The sequence below is a fragment of the Rhinatrema bivittatum genome, chromosome 2, assembly GCF_901001135.1.
Source record: "Rhinatrema bivittatum chromosome 2, aRhiBiv1.1, whole genome shotgun sequence".
Taxonomy (NCBI): domain Eukaryota; kingdom Metazoa; phylum Chordata; class Amphibia; order Gymnophiona; family Rhinatrematidae; genus Rhinatrema; species Rhinatrema bivittatum.
In genome coordinates, this window is record NC_042616.1 from 804397469 (window position 1) to 804413829 (window position 16361).

At 48.5% G+C, this 16361-nt stretch overlaps 1 long non-coding RNA gene across 1 annotated transcript; it reads left to right on the forward strand.

Moving 5' to 3' along the window:
• The first annotated feature begins 56 nt into the window (after positions 1-56).
• Positions 57-16162, forward strand: LOC115085766. The gene is made up of 4 exons (XR_003854961.1): positions 57-102; positions 11225-11312; positions 13361-14549; positions 15975-16162. It is a non-coding gene; the product is annotated as an uncharacterized LOC115085766 (long non-coding RNA).
• Positions 16163-16361: the final 199 nt, after the last annotated feature.

Below are 16361 nucleotides of genomic sequence, written 5' to 3' on the forward strand. Positions count from 1 at the left end.
CTTGGTTTTAAGCACATCTGGAAGAGGCCCAGTTGTTGATTTCAAAAGACCAGCAAGGAGCGGCTGCTAAAAGCGCCATAAGCTGCACGGCTTGCTCCTCAGGTAAGGTACTGGTGGATTTGCAACAGTCGCTATTGCTTTTCTGGCTCTGTGAAGGGGATTACTTCTTGTCGTGCATTAAGGCAAGCCCTTGTGAGGCAGGAAAGAGACAGACTGAATACAGCTCCTTTATGACACCTGGGCCTAGCAAATGTATGGAAACACAACTATAACATCTATTTGTTGTCACCGGTGTCCCTAAGGGGTCACTGACCGTACTCTGCAGACCCTTGCTAACACCCTAACACTTCCCGCAGAATAGGGACCACTGGTGGATGGGAAGGCAGGATCCCTGGGTTCGGGGTGGAGCAGGACAACAGCGAGAACGGTGCTGTGTGTTTTCCACCACACTTCCTCCTCTCATACCTCTCGAGCACGCACCTGCCTCCCCCAGCCTTCACCACTTGTAATTGCCAGGGCTCCTGATTTCCACCATCTGAGAGGTGGACCTACGGCCCCTAAGTCTCTTCCCATATCCCTGGACTGCGTTCCCTTCTGTCCTTCACCTGCCTCCCTCGCCACATCATTACCACATGAAATCCTGTTTCCGCTCATCCTGACCTAAAGGACAGAACCACATCCCTTTGATGTTTTATCTCTTTTCCCCCACTCCCACCCCCCTTTCCCTAGATGGTCACCCTCAATACAGGGAGCAGAGCCTGCAATGCTAGCCTGAGAATCATGTAGGCCTCAGGCCCAAGAAACAGCTTTAGCTCTGGCGCTGACAGATAGTAACTTACTCCATAGTCACACCAACGTGAAAGCTATCCCTTGGTGTGTGTGTTGTGGAAGTCTCAGTTTAGTGGACCCTTGGGCCGATCTGCTGGAGACTGGGAACAGATGGACAATGTCTCTGATGAACAGCAGGCTGGGAGGCAGATGTTCAGGCGGGATGTAGATGCTCTTCACCCTGGAAGCTGGTGCTCCCCTGGGAGGAGCCCATAGGAGCCCAACTGCTGGGACTTAGATGGCTTCACCCTTGGAAGCTGAAGCCCCCCCCCCGGGAGGAGCCCGTAGGGGCCCGGCCGCTGGGACTTAGGCGGGTTGTGGATCAGGACAGGTAACTGGAACCAGACTAGGACAGTAGCGATACTGTAACTGGGTTCGGGTTCTGGAACCAGGCAGAAACTGTGGCAGGACTCGGGTACTGGAACAAGGCGAAGACTGGATGGCCGCGGCCGGCTTATCAAGGCTGTGGCTTCTGACGTCAGTAATTGGGCGGAGTCAGCACTGGCGGGAAACGGGCTATAAAGGTGCCCAAGTGGCGCGCACACGCGCCTAGGAGCGGGGCATCCACCGGCACCTTCACGGCGGCGCTGCCCAACCAGGCCGCAAGCCAGGGCTCCGGAGGCGGGAGCAGGTCCGGAAACAAGGAGGTAAGGGCCTGGCTGCGGTGCTCGCGGCCAGGACCGCAACAGTACCTCCCCTCTTATGTCCCCTCTTAGCCGGTCCGGGTTTACTAGGGTGGTCCAAGTGGAACTGCCGTAATAAGTCCTTGTCGAGGATATTACGGGCCGGTTCCCAAGAGTTATCCTCAGGTCCGCAATCCTCCCAGGCAAGCAAGTATTCCCATCGACGTTGGTGGAACCGGACATCCAAAACTTCACGTACTTGATACGTAACATCGTCCGGTACCGAAGGGTTCAGGAGCCCGGGAGTGGTATCTGGACAACACAAGAGGCTTCAACAATGATACATGGAACACATCATGAATGCGCATGGAGGAGGGTAGGCGTAGACGGTATGAGACTGCTCCCATTCGTTTGGCAACTTGGAAAGGTCCACAGAATTTCGGAGCTAGTCTTCGAGACAGAATACGTAGCTGTAGATTTCTGGTGCTAAGCCAGACACGGTCTCCAGGGAGGAAGATAGGTTGTGGCTGACGATGTCTATCCGCCCACTCCTTGGCAGACAGGGCGGCTTTACGGATCTTTTCCTGGGTAGCGCTCCACAAGGAGCGAAGCTGGCGAGCTGAGAGTTGCACTGCCGGGAGTGCACTAGGTTCAGGCGAAGGTAGGGGCGGTCGAAGTTGCTTCCCATAAACAATGAGGAACGGGGAGCTTTCAGTAGCAGCATGCGTGTGATTATTATACGAGAACTCCGCCCACGGGAGTAGCTTGGCCCAATTATCTTGTCGTTCATTCACAAAGGCACGGAGAAACATCTTCAGGGTTCGATTGGTTCGTTCTGTTTGCTCCTTACTCTGAGGATGGAATGCAGACGAAAGACTGAGTTGCACATTAAAGCGCTTGCATAGGGCTTTCCAATAACGGGCTGTAAACTGTGGTCCTCGATCAGAGACTATATCCTGCGGAAGACCGTGAAGTCGAAAGATGTGCTGAGCGAACAGACCAGCTAGGTCAGGGGCAGAAGGAAGTTTTGGCAAGGGAACGAAGTGCGCCATCTTGGAAAATCGGTCCACGGTTACCCAGATGACCGAATTACCTCCTGAGGCAGGGAGATCCACGACAAAATCAGTGGAGATATGTGTCCAAGGCTCCACCGGGATGGGCAATGGTTGCAACAAGCCCCTGGGCTTTCTGAGGAGCGGCTTTTGAACAGCACAAGTAGGGCATGAGCCCACAAAAGCTTGGACGTCCTGTCTCACCATTGGCCACCAGTAGAAACGGTTTAACAAGTCTTAAGTCCCTTTCCAAACAGCATGGCCCCCAGTGAAGGAGTCATGGGCCCAAGCGAGGACTGCTCTTCGGGAGCGACGCAGAACGACGGTCTTCCCTTGGGAGGACACCAAGGTTGTGGCAAGACTTACTTTCACAGGGTCCAAGATATACTGAGGTGTATCGAGGTCTCTTCGACCTCAGAAGAGCGTGAGAGCACGTCAGCTCGAACATTCTTAGAGCCGGGTCGGTAGCGTAAGGTAAAGTCAAATCGGTAAAAAAACAGCAACCACCGGGCTTGTCTTGGATTCAGGCATTGAGCTTGCTTCAGGAATGCTAGGTTTTTGTGATCGGTGTAAATCGTGATCAGGTGGTTGGCTCCCTCCAACCACTGTCTCCATTCTTCCAGGGCAAGTTTCACGGCTAGCAACTCTTTGTCACCAACACAGTAGTTGCTCTCAGCCGGGGAGAGTTTCCTTGAGAAATATGAACAGGGCAACAGCTGTCCAGAATCGGAGTACTGGCTCAGTATGGCCCCCACGGCCACATTGGAGGCATCAATCTCCACCACGAAGGGCTGGCTGGGATCCGGATGGCGAAGGCAGGTGTCTAATAAGAAGGCTTCTTTGAGGGCCTCAAAAGCTTGGCAGGCAGGAGGAGGCCAATTCACCGCGTTAGCCCTCTTTCGAGTGAGGGCAGTTAACGGAGCCACAATACGGGAGTAGTTGGGAGTAAAGTGACGGTAGAAATTGGAAAAGCCGAGGAAGCGTTGCAACGCTTTAAGACCCCTGGGCCGGGGCCAATTCTTAATAGCCGCCACTTTCTCAGGATCCATTTGAAAGCCTACTGCAGAGACTATGTAACCTAGGAAGGGCAGGGAGGTCTTTTCAAAGCTGCACTTTTCCAATTTCGCGTATAGGCCATGCTCCCTAAATATCTGGAGCACTTGGCGGACATGCTGACGGTATGACGGCAGGTCCTGGGAGTAGACTAACATGTCGTCAAGGTAAACAATTACGCAGGTGTTCAGAAGGTCCCGGCGCCATTTTCCGTACGGAAAAACGATTCGCGTGCAGGAAGTCGTTCCCGGATCCCCGCTGGACTTTTGGCAAGTCATGTGGGGGTCAGGAGGCCCCCCCAAGCTGGCCAAAAGTCCCTGGGGATCCAGCGGGGGTCCGGGAGCGATCTCCTACGCTCCTGACGTCGGGGGACAAAAATCAAAATGGCGCCGGCGCTACCTTTGACCTGTCATATGACAAGGCAAAGGTAGCGCCGGCGCCATTTCTACAACGCACCGGAGGCCCGAGAGTAAAAGATCACACCGGGACCCTCCCTCTGGATCCCAGGTAATTAAGGCATTTTGGGGGGGTTTGGGAGGGTGGGAGATTTATTTTAAAGGGTCGGGGTGGGTTTTAGGGTTGTTTTAGTGTGCCGGTTTTCCCGCCCTCCCCCTTCCCCTCCCCCTTCCCCTGATTTATGATTTTTTGACGATAAATCGGGGGAATTGTTATTGTATCGCGGCTCTAACGATTTTTGACGATTTAAAATATATCGGACGATATTTTAAATCGTCAAAAAACGATTCACATCCCTAATAAACATGGCATATTGGAGCTGCTTATTCTGAGACAAGGGCAGGCACAGGGCTTTGATTTTTATGCAGTTTCCCAGCACAATTTAGGAGGATGTGAGGGACAACAGCCAAGGTATAAAGATGTAGGGCGAAGGTCAGCCCCAGTGCTTCTGCTCCTCCTGGGAGTTTTGGATTACTGGGTATCATGCAATCATCCTAGGCTACTTTTGGCTCCGAGCCTGCACTTCTGACTGCTGGGGAGGGGAGTGAAAGGCTGATGCTGTTTATTGTAAGTCCATGGGCGCTATCTTCTGACTGCTGGGGCCAGGGGGAGGGGGACGACCGGTGCTCTGCTTCTGTCTGCGGGAAGGGGCTCTGAAGCAGGCACAGCCATCCTTGCCGAAAAACTGTGTACCGGGTGGCAGGGAGGCAACTCTTCAGCTACATTGTCAGCGGCCTTCTGAGAGGGGCATTTTTTTGCCGCCTCAAAATTCTGCTGCCTGAAGCGGCAGCCTCACCCTGCTCATTATAGAACCGCCCCCGGCGCCGCCATCATCTGCACCGTAGCCTCTCTACAGCTCTTGTACCAGAGATAACGGGATGCAGGCTTCCCTCAGCCAGCAGTGCTTGGCCATCTGAGTCCCGGCATCCCTAACTCCCTGGCGAAAAAGGGGAGGAGGCCCTAGTGGGATGGGGAGAGGGCCTTTTGCCTCTGCAGGCCCGGGGGGGGTGCCTGTTGGGGGCAGAGGGGCGGAGCCACCACTGCTTCTTCCCTAGGTGGTGGATGGGGTGGGGGAGGAGCATCCTGCTTCTTCCAGGCCGTGGCTGCTGAAGCTGCTGCTGCCACGGGGGCTGGGGCTGGGGCTGGGAGGTTGCTGCTGCTGCCGCTGCCTACTCCTTCATCTTTTTCCTCATCAGAGGATGACAGTGACAATGAGGAGTTATCTGTGAAGAGAGAAGCAGTTGTGTGCTCGCATGTGGCAGAGGATGATGCACAGGAGGACACAGAGGAATTCCCTTTGGAGGGAGAGGTGAAGGCAAAGGGAAGCGTTGTTAGCCCTGGGACAACCCTGTCAGCAACATGCTGGCTTCCATATCGAAAGAGCTATGGCCATCTAGAGTATTGATCTGAGCAAGATGTCGTTTGATGGAGCTTACTATGTGCTAGGGCAGCGCTCCTCAACAGGTGTGTCGCCAAATACCTGCAGGTGTGTCGCGTTTCCTGGTGTCCCACTGCCCCGTGGTACTTTCCTTCTCCCTTTTTCCAGCTCCCGAGGGCCAATTGGAAGCCTCCTTTCTTCCTACCCCCAATGCCCAATGGGAAGCCTCCTTCATTCTGCCTGCCCCCGCGCAAGCCAATCGGAAGCCTCCTCCTGCCAGTGAGAGGAGGAAGAAGGGAGGAAGCCTTTGATTGGCCAGTGAAGCAGGCATTGTATAGCCCGCGGGTGGAGTGGGAGGAATGGCAGTGTCGAACCCCGAAGAAGCAAGGCCGCCATGGTAGCTCATCCCCGTGGTGGTAAAGAGGAAAACCCGACCCCGACGAAGCAAGGCTGCCACAGAAGCCCATCCCTATGGCGGTGAAGAGGAAAACCCTACCCCGACGAAGCAAGGCCACCACGGGAGCCCATCCCTATGGCGGTGAAGAGGAAAACCCTACCCTGACGAAGCAAGGCCGCCATAGGAGCTCATCCCCGTGGCAGCGAAGAGGAAACCCGAACCCGACTGAGGCCACCACGGGAGCCCATTCCCGTGGCGGCGAAAAAAGAAGGCCCGCCAGAGTAAAGCCGCAGAGGAACTGGAACCCATCCCTGCAGTGAAGGAAGATGTTTTTGGTGAGAGTTTGTGTGTGTGGGTAAATGAGTGCCTGGGTGAGAGCTTTTGTTTGTGGGTGTGAATGGGCGCCTGGGTGAGAGCTTGTTTGTGGGTTTGAATGGGTGCCTAAGTGAGAGTGTGTCTGTGGGTGTGAATGGATGCATGGGTAAGAGCTTGTGTTTGTGGGTGTGAATGGGTGCTTGGGTGAGAGCTTGTGTCTGAGGGTGTGAATGGGTGCTTGGGTGAGAGCTTTTGTTTGTGGGTGTGAATGGGTGCCTGGGTGAGAGCTTGTGTCTGTGGGTGTGAATGGATGCATGGGTGAGAGCTTGTGTCTGTGGGAGTGAATGGGTGCCTGGGTGAAAGCTTGTGTCTGAGGATGTGAATGGGTGCCTGGGTGAGAGCTTTTGTTTGTGAGTGTGAATGGGTGCCTAAGTGAGAACTTGTATCTGTGGGTGTGAATGGGTGCCTGGGTGAGAGCTTGTGTCTGTGGGTGTGAATGGGTGCCTGGGTGAGAGCTTGTGTCTGTGGGTGTGAATGGATGCCTGGGTGAGAGCTTGTATCTGTGGGTGTGAATGGATGCATGGGTGAGAGCTTGTGTCTGTGGGAGTGAATGCATGAGAGCTTGTGTGTGTGGGTGCCTGGGTGAGAGCTTGTGTGTGTGGATGTGAATGGGTACTTGGGTGAGAGCTTGTGTGTGTGTGTGTGTGTGAATCGGTGCCTGGGTGAGAGCTTGTGTTTGTGGGTGTGAATTGGTGCCTGGGTGAGAGCTTGTGTGTGAGTGTGAATGGAAGCCTGGGTGAGAGCTTGTGTGTGTGGGTGTGAATCGGTGCCTGGGTGAGAGCTGGTGTTAATGGGTGCATGGGTGAGAGCTTGTGTTTGTGGGTGTGAATTGGTGCCTGGGTGAGAGCTTGTGTGTGAGTGTGAATGGAAGCCTGGGTGAGAGCTTGTGTGTGTGGGTGTGAATCAGTGCCTGGGTGAGAGCTGGTGTGCATGGGTGCAAGAGTATTTGTGAGTGATTGAGAGCTTGTATATAAGAGAGCATGAGTGTGATTGAGAGAGAGACTGGTCAGGGAGGTGATGTGTTTCTGTGTGAGAGAGAGAGACTGATCAGGAAGATGACTGGTGTAAGAGAGACCGAGACTGGTCGTGGGGTCTAATTGGGGATATGTGTGTGTGTGTGTGTGTGTGTGAGTGACTGGTTGTGGGCGCTAAGAAAGAGGACTGTGAGGACAGAACTTCAGCAGCCCTTCTGCTTCTGGTGAGTGCTATTGGCCTGGAAGGGAAAGGAGTAGGAGAGTTGCTGGAGAGGGTAAGTAATGGTGGCTTTTTAAATTTTTCTTGATTGACTACCATTTTAATTATTGGGTATTATGTGATGTCTGCTGTTTTGAAATATTTTATTGATATTTGGAGAAGTTTTAATAATTTTTATGAGTTTTTAATTGTTGGACATTATTCTGTTCAGCAGCTGTTTTGTAACATGTATTAGTATATTTATGTATTTATGTATTTATTTATTTGTAAGCTTTTATATCCCAAAGTTTAGCGAAAGGCCTTCACTCCAGTTCACAGGTATAACAGCATATTACAGGCGTAACTCGACAGGTATAACATCAGTTACAAAAAGGTTATATATAACAACAGATTATATAGCAACAGATTACAGGCGTAACACAACGGGTATAGTATCAGTTACAAAAAGATTAACTACTACATTCATAACTGTGGGTGGTGACGTAGGTTTTCCCTCCGGAGAAACATTACAGAGAGCATATGTTTATAGGGGTAGATATGAGGAATTGCAAGGGACTGTGGGAGGTACTAAAACTAGGGACAGAAGAATCGTCTGTGTATGTTTATGCAGTCGGGTTTGTCATGGTATTTATGTCATCTAGTGTTAGTGGTTTCTAAGCATGGTGATGTCTCGTGATTTTATAGCATACAATAGGGTGATATCGGTTGGGTTTAGAAGGCTCAGCTGAGTATGTTGCTGGAATAAAAGCTGGGTGGTGGTTGAAGTGGTTGGGGTTAGTAAGGTTCTTAATGGGGGTTGAGTTTCATGGTTGCTGTGGTCGTGTGAACGGTTAGCCAATCCCTTCTTTGTAGGCTTGTTTGAAGAGCCAGGTTTTAAGCAGTTTTTTAAATATTTTAGTGTTGTTCTGTAGTCTTAGGTGTTCCGGTAGGGAGTTCCAGAGGCGAGGTCCTGCTATTGATATGGCTCTGTTTTTTACGGTAGTGAGTTTGGCAGTTGTGACTGATGGTATGTCTAGCTGTGCTTTGTTTTTAGATCTTGTATTGCGTTGGGAGTTGTGTCGTTGTATAATGTTGTTTAGGCCTGTGCTTTCACTGTTGTGTATTACATTGTGGACAATGGTTAGAGTTTTGTATTCGATTCTTTTTTCTACAGGTAGCCAGTGTAATCCTTTTAGCACAGGGGTGATGTGGTCAGTTCTTTTGCGACCGGTGAGGATTCTGGCTGTGGCGTTCTGTAGTATTTGGAGTGGTCGTATGGTAGATTTGGGTAGGCCTATCAAGAGTGAGTTGCAATAATCAAAGCTTGTGAAGATTAGTGATTGGAGAATGGTTCTGAATTCAGGGTGATTCAATAGTGGTTTTAGGTGTTTGAGGATTAGTAATTTGTGGAAGCCTTCTTTGATTTTCATTGCAATGTGTTTTTTGTAGTTCAGCTCTGGGTCTAACCATATTCCTAGATCTTTCACATTTTCTTTTAATTTGATGATTGTTTTGTCAATTTGGATGGCATGGTTCTGGTGGACTCCGGAGTTTTTTTCTTTCAAGCATTATACATTCAGTTTTGTCCATATTAAGGCATAGTTTCATGTGGTTTAGCATGTTTTTTATAGTATTGAGGTAAGTGGCCAAGAGTTTCATTGCGCTTTCGAAGGTGTTTGCTTCAGGTATGATTAGTTGGATATCGTCGGCGTACATGAGGTATGTGACGCCGAGACTCTTGAGTAGCTGGCATAGAGGCAGGAGGTATATATTAAACAGAGTGGCTGAAAGTGCGGATCCTTGGGGTACTCCAGTTTCTAGAGGTATGGCATCTGAGGAGTGGTTGTTGAAGTTTACCTTGAAATATCTGTTTTTAAGGAAAGAGGTAAACCAGTCAAGAGTTTTACCAGATAGACCGATTTCAGATAGTCTGGAGATTAGGCTTTTATGTTCGACCATGTCGAAGGCGGTGGAGAGGTCGAGTAGGATGAGGATGTATCTTTGTCCATTGTCAAAACCTCTTATTATTGTGTTTGATCAATTGAGGAGTAAGGTTTCTGTGCTATGATTTTTTCTGAATCCATGTTGGGTTGGGTGCAAGATGATGTTTGTTTCGAGATGATCATTGAGTTGTTTAAGAGCTGCTTTTTCCGTCAGTTTGGCGAGGAGAGGTAAGTTTGAGATTGGGCGGTAGTTGTTCAGTTCATCTGGATTGAGGTTCTTTTTTTTTATTATGGGTTTAATTGTGGCAATTTTTAATTTGTCTGGAAGTTCACCTTCTTCTAGAGATTTATTTATGATTGCCGTGATGGTTAGAGTAATAGTTTGAGCTATTTCCTTTAACACTCGAATCGGGATTATGTCGAGTTCGTGGCAGGCCGGGTTTAGGGTTCTTAATAGCTTCTCCATTTCAGTAGTTGATATGGGTTCAAAAGTGGACCATGGTGTTATATCTTTGATGTTTAGCTGCGTATTTTGGTTAGGGGATTTGTTTATATTCCCTGTTATTTTGCTGATTTTGTTTTTGAAAAAAATGGCAAGTTCTTGGCTTAGATTTTTGGTTTGGGATGAAGGATTGTTGTTATTGTCTGATATTAGGTTGTTTACTATGTTGAATAGTATAGTTTTACAATTATTTCTGTGTGGTGCTCTATAGCAGCTTGGCTTATTCTGTTTTCCCAATAGGAAATGTATTAGTGTTTAGGGCCTGGTTTAATAGTTTGATAGGGTTGTTACTGTTGAGTGTGTTCCATAATGCAGCTGTAACTTTGTGCGGGTTAGTTTGTGTGCATTATTGCAGATCCTGAGAGTCTGTTAGGTGCTATATTTCTCTTTCCATTTCTCCAGGTTCGCACTGCATGCAGAGTGGCTTTTTTGGTTTTCCATTCCAGTTTCTGTCTCCATATTTATAATTTGTGGTTTTTCTCTACTTGGTGAAGGGTGTGTGACCGAGGTGAGGTATTTAACTAGCATGTAGGCATTTGTATCAATCTTATTTGTTGCGTTTTCTCAATAGGATATGCATTAGTGGTAAATTACTGTGTTTTCATAAGGAAGGTTATTGTGCCTGGTAGTAAAGGGAGTTTGTTTTGCTTTTACTGAGATGTCATCAGAACCAGAATATCTTTTTTGTATGGCGAGTTGTACAGGGTAATGCCTTAGATCTGCTCTGCACTCATTGCTGGAGGTTGAGGGTATTCCTGTGGATGCAGAGCACATGTTTACATTTAGCCCCTTGACGGTCACGTGTTCAGTGTGTCACGCATGTGAGAACCATCTGTCAGGTGTGTCCCGGCCAAAAAAAGGTTGAGAACCACTGTGCTAGGGGGTCAGGGTTAGAAATGAGAGACAGGGTTCACAGTGACTGCTTGAGCAGGACATCGACTGTCAACTGCTATTAGATTGACTTCGAAAATAGCCACTGCTATTACTAGCAACGGTAACATGAAATAGACTTAGTTTTTGGGTACTTGCCAGGTTCTTATGGCCTGGATTGGCCACTGTTGGAAACAGGATGCTGGGCTTGATGGACCCTTGGTCTGACCCAGTATGGCATGTTCTTATGTTCTTATGAGAAGCTTCACATTGTTCTGTTGGACAAGGGACATATTTACATGGAAATGCAAGTTGGAGTGGGAGGCTAGAGGGAGTCTTCCCAACACTACTTCAGGATCATGGAGCCTCTGCCAGAGAGCTGTGTGAAGGAGGGTTTGTGTAAGCTGCAGGCTGAGTCAGGGAGCCGCAGAGCTGGGGGTGGGATTGGTGTGGGCACTGATGGAAAGAGGACAGAGATGGAGCTGGTTCAGTTCCCAGTTGACCTGGTGAAAATCTTATCTCCAACCCCATCCCGCTGAATGCGCAGCCGGTCCATCATCTGTCTCCACTTCAGGTGCAGCTCCCAGACCTTCTTCCTGAGGTCCTCGCTCTATAGGCAAAAACAGGATGACCCCTATTAAAAGTGCACTGCTGCTGTCAAGGTGAGCACCATGCTAATATGTTACAAGATTGTTAATATGTACGTGAGTTGTAGGACATTCTTAAGCCCCTTCCAATTGCCCTCCCCCATGCATAGTCTACCCCTCTCTACCCCTCCCCCTCTATCCCCCCCCATGCATAGCCTACCCCTCTCCACCACCCCGGCTAGACCCCCCAGTAGCCTCCATCTGCATGGTCTGACTCTATGCACCCCATTACCCTCATTCTACCTTTTGCAGGTGGGTAGGAGGCACCGTGGTTAAATGAAGGGCGCAGCTCCTGCCACGTATTTCTATTCAGGCACAGATTCCACTCTTCCCCATGCACAAAATACAAATTGTGCTCACTGTTCAGCACCAGGCATGCTAGGCATTCGATGTCCCTGCTGAAGAACTTGGGCTGCTGGGCTGAAGGAGACATGGTAAATTTCTAATACCCCTGCGGATCCAGATGTCGTGCATTGCTGAAGCAGGCGTGTAACCCACTCACGCACATGAGCGCACCAGCTTTGTAACTCACACGACTATGTGCAGATATCATGCAAATAAGTATGCCTGCGGCAATGGGCACATTTTCTGTAATACATGCATAATTTGGCCTGCCTTTTAAATCCCATGTATGTGGGCAGAAGTGTGCTCATTGTTAAGTTATTGTGAAACTGAGCACCCTTGGTTTGGGACCTTGACTGACAGGTTTGAAAGTGGTTGAATTGAGGCAACAAAGAGTAGTGGTAAATGCTGCTCACACTGAGGGTGGAGTTACCAGTAGTGAGCCTCAGGGATCTGTCCTTGGACGAGTTGTTTCAACATTTTCATGAACAACATTACAGGACTGTTGGGAAAATTTTGTCTTTTGTCCCACGATACCAAAATCTGCAACAGGGTAGACATGAAGGAGGGATCCAGCGAGGCTCAAGCAATGGTCTAGGCTTTTGCAGCTAAGAGTTAAAAGATAAAAAAAAATGCAAGGTTGTGCATTTAGACTGCAAAAACCCCAGGGAGATGTGCAATACTGGGGGTGAAATTTTTCTAAGCACAAAGGAAGAGCGGGATCTGGGGGTGATTGTATCTGTTGATCTTAAGGTGGCTGATCAGGTGGACAAAATGATGATAAAAGCCAGAACGATGGTTGGCTATATCGGGAGAGGAATAGTCAGCAGGAAAAGGGAGGTGATATTGCCCCTGTGTAGGTCCCTGATGACACCTCACTGGGAATACTGAGTACAGCTCTGGAGCCTGCACCTTCGAAAGGATATAAACAGGATGGAGTCGGGCCAGAGGGAGGCTACTAAAATGGGCAGTGGTCTTCATTCTAAAACATAGGGGGAGAGACTTAAAGATCTAAACGTACAACCTGGAGGAAAATTATATGGTGCAGACAGAAATATTTTACAGGTTTTCATGTACAAGAGCTGAGCCTCTTTCAACTGAAAGGATGAAATATTTCTTTAGGAGAGGGGTGTTGGATGTATGGAAAAGCCACCCTGTGGAGGTAGTGGAGATCAAGAGAATCTGAATTCAAGAAAGCATGGGATAAGGCCAGAGGATCGCTGAGGCAGTGATGGGAATTGTAAAAATAAGTTAGTTAGGTGGATAGGCAAACGCGATAGGACATACAGTCTTTTTCTGCCATCACGTTTCTGTTTTTGCTGGGGTCCCTTGTACCGGCTGATTGCTCATTTTTCTGCCACTTCTCTGCCCTCCTCTTTCCAAACTATCCTGGTCTCTTTTTATTTATTTTTCTAAGGTAAAACTTTGTTGCCCTAAAAGTCATTCCTTTCTGTTTTACCCACTCTTCCTGTACTTCATAACCCAGTCCTGTCTTCCCCGTGGTAATGTTCTCCTTCCACAACCAAAGTGAACACCAAAATAGTACAAAATAATAAAAGAAAAGAAACACATCTATAAAAAGCATTATTATGCTGCTGGAGCCAACTGCACCCTCTGGGACAGGGATGATACCGGTATTTTATATCTGTCAGGTAAAAGAGCATCAGTCTGTCTTCACTTTAAAAATATACCTTAACTCCCTCCCCCTATAAAAATGACAGGAATGAAGAGATCCTCAATGTCACTGCAAACCCCTGCCTCAGGACTGAAGCTTCAGCTCCTCCTCAGCTCTGTCATCTCTTCTGGACCTCTAGCAGAATGTAAAGTTTCGTTTCTCCAAAAATGAAACCTGATGAACGGTGAGTTTCAGTTTGCAGGCTGTAAATGTTGTGCACTTTTATTAAAGACTCTGAGCACACCGAGACACAAGAATGAGATTTAATGGTAAAATATAAGAAAAACAATCAGTTGCCCCTCAGCAGCTCGGGTGCACATTTAGCACATCTGGGAAGAGTGTAAAGAGTACGGGAGGTGAAACAGCTTTGGAAGCGAATTTAGTACACTCCGGCAAACGGCAGCCCTCCTTCCCACAGACACTGCGATGCCAGGGAACAAAAAAAAAAAGATCAAAATTCTCAAGATGCAATCAGGTGAAAAAAAGCTGCACGGGATATGTATCTTCCCTCATTTTCTCCCACGTTATTTAAAAACTGACCAGGTAAAGCAGTGCCAACCCACCCCACAGCGGCAGAGAACAGCTTACAGCTAAGGTAACCAGGTGGCTCCATATTTTCAGGCCAGGCTGGTCCTGGTCTTTTCTTGTAAGAAAGCAGAACTACACATCCCTGCATGCAATGTGGCAGAATCAGCACTGAATCAAGCGTCTTCAAAAAAAAAAAAAAAGACAAACCCAAACGCAATCAACTGGCAATCCTAGCTCGATAGCTGTTCCCAACACCGCTCTTTGCCATTTAGTGTCTGCAATTGCACATTCAAATCAAAACCTAAAGAAAAACAAAAAATCGCTCACAATCCCAAAGCAGCGCAGGGTGTTGGGTCTTTCGGCGAGGAGCGCGACACAGAGTCCTCACCAAAGCTGACGCTTCATTTCGTCCCCCTTCCCCTCACGCAGCAGCACCACGAGGAAACTTGCAGCCACAATCAAGACCACGGAACTGGTTTTCACACTCGCGCTCTGCTGAGGTTGCACAGGTCGGTTTATCAACATTTGACAAGGGTGACGGCCACACCAAGATCGATAAACTTCTCTTTGCAAACTCGGGCACAGGATTGGAGATCGAGACAAGGCTGTAATAACCTAAGTCTGCAAAGGGAAAAAGAACACGAGAGAGAGAGAGAGAGAAGAGATCGGTTAAAGGAGATTTCCCTTTGTCTCACATCCTTGCTCAGGTAATTGTTGATGTGCCTACAAGAAAGCATAGATAGAAAGCTACTTGGTACAGAAGACCTACATGTAAAGTTTTGGATAAAAACCTGACAGGTCAAGTTGTGGATGCCATTTTTCAGAGGCAGATGTTCAAATATGGATACTAAAATCAACCGCTTGAAATTGTGTCCCTCAGTCAATATAACTCCAGAGAGGTTATAGAGCAGTTTTTAGTCCACTCTTTTCTCACCTACCAACTCACCAAGTTATGAATTGAGCTAGCTGGTTACTCTGCCATTAGTGCTGTCTTTAGAAACGAGCCTCTAGTTGGGCCGTCCAGTGACAATGCTGCATACTGCTATGTGGAAGACCTGGGTTCAACTACGAAGCCTCCACGGTTGCAACGCAGGGGTAGGGAGGGAATCAGCCATTGCTCAATGGCGACTACTAGTGGCTGGAAGCTGGGCCCACACATTCTGGATTCAAGAGAGAGTCCCAGTCTGTGGCTTCATGCCAGAGATTAAGATGTGAACAAGGAAAAAGTTTGTTTCGGCTTGTTATTTTATTTTGGGGAAGTACCTCAACTCATTTCAGAAGTTTCAACCCCCAAAATGTTACTTGTTAATTTCTTTCATGTGTTTTTAGTTTTATAGTTAGGTCAATGGGGAAAGGCCTGGGCTCGGACCCGGCCCTAGCATCAGGCCCAGACCCAAGTCAGGGCCTCAGTGATCAGGTCCCAGCCTCAACCTCATCCAGGACCTGCTGTCAGGCCTAGGCCCGAACCCAGGTCCCTGGCAACCAAGACCTTACTTCAAATCAGGCCCCAGCGATAGGCTTAGGCGTCAGTGAGACGGTCTCAGACCCAGGTCCAGGCCTCGAGCCAACTCCTTTCTTTTTTTTTTGCATGAACAAAAAATTTCAGGTATTTTCATTTGTGGCTAATTTTCAGTTCATGCCATTCTTATGAACCGAAAATGGTCTCATATGTTGCATTTTTGTCATTCGTTCAAAACCAATGCACACGCCTACCAGGGACTGTCCTTGCAATAGCTTATCTAAGAAAAGGTTATAAACAGAGGAGAAAGAGCTCAGGAAGTTGCAAGTGAAAGCTTATGATGCCATTGCCAAGGAGAAGCCGGTTCTGATCGAGCTGGAAACCCAAAAAAGCAGGATATAAAAACCCCACACACAACACATTGGGCCAGAAAATACAATAATCACACTACCCCCTATCCACCTCAAGCTTCAGTCGTTATTTTAGCCTAGTGCGGCAGTAGTGGGATCTTGTGTACTTGTGGGTGGGGGAGGCATTTGCCTCCCGCTCCATGAGTTTCCAGCTCAAGACAGAACCAGCTCCTGTTTGGGCGATGGTACCATGAGATCTTCATTCACAACTACCCAAGAAAAATCACTAATTTTTATAACCTTCCGTCCACCATCTATTGCAGTGATGAGCCTCAGCTGCAGTCCATACACCAGGGCTCCCTCCAGAACCCTGCAACTGGTGGGCCCTACATCTGGTCACGGGGTGTCATCATCGTACGATGCCTGAGACTCCCTCCCCAGCAGCAGCCATCGACGCCACTGCTGCAGCATCTCCATTCTTGGAAGACCTATGGGGCGGAATACCTGAGCAAGAAATCAAACCCAAATATCCTTCTCCATGGCAGATTGAAGTGCCGCCACTGAGCCAGCTCCCAACGTCAGGGTCTTGTGTCCTGATGCTGGGAACGTGATACCGCCGCGTGGATTTCAAACCTGTATAGACAACAGAAGCCAAGGTCCCGATAGCATGTTAAAAGAAAAAAAAAAGAAATACAATTTTTTTAAACTGT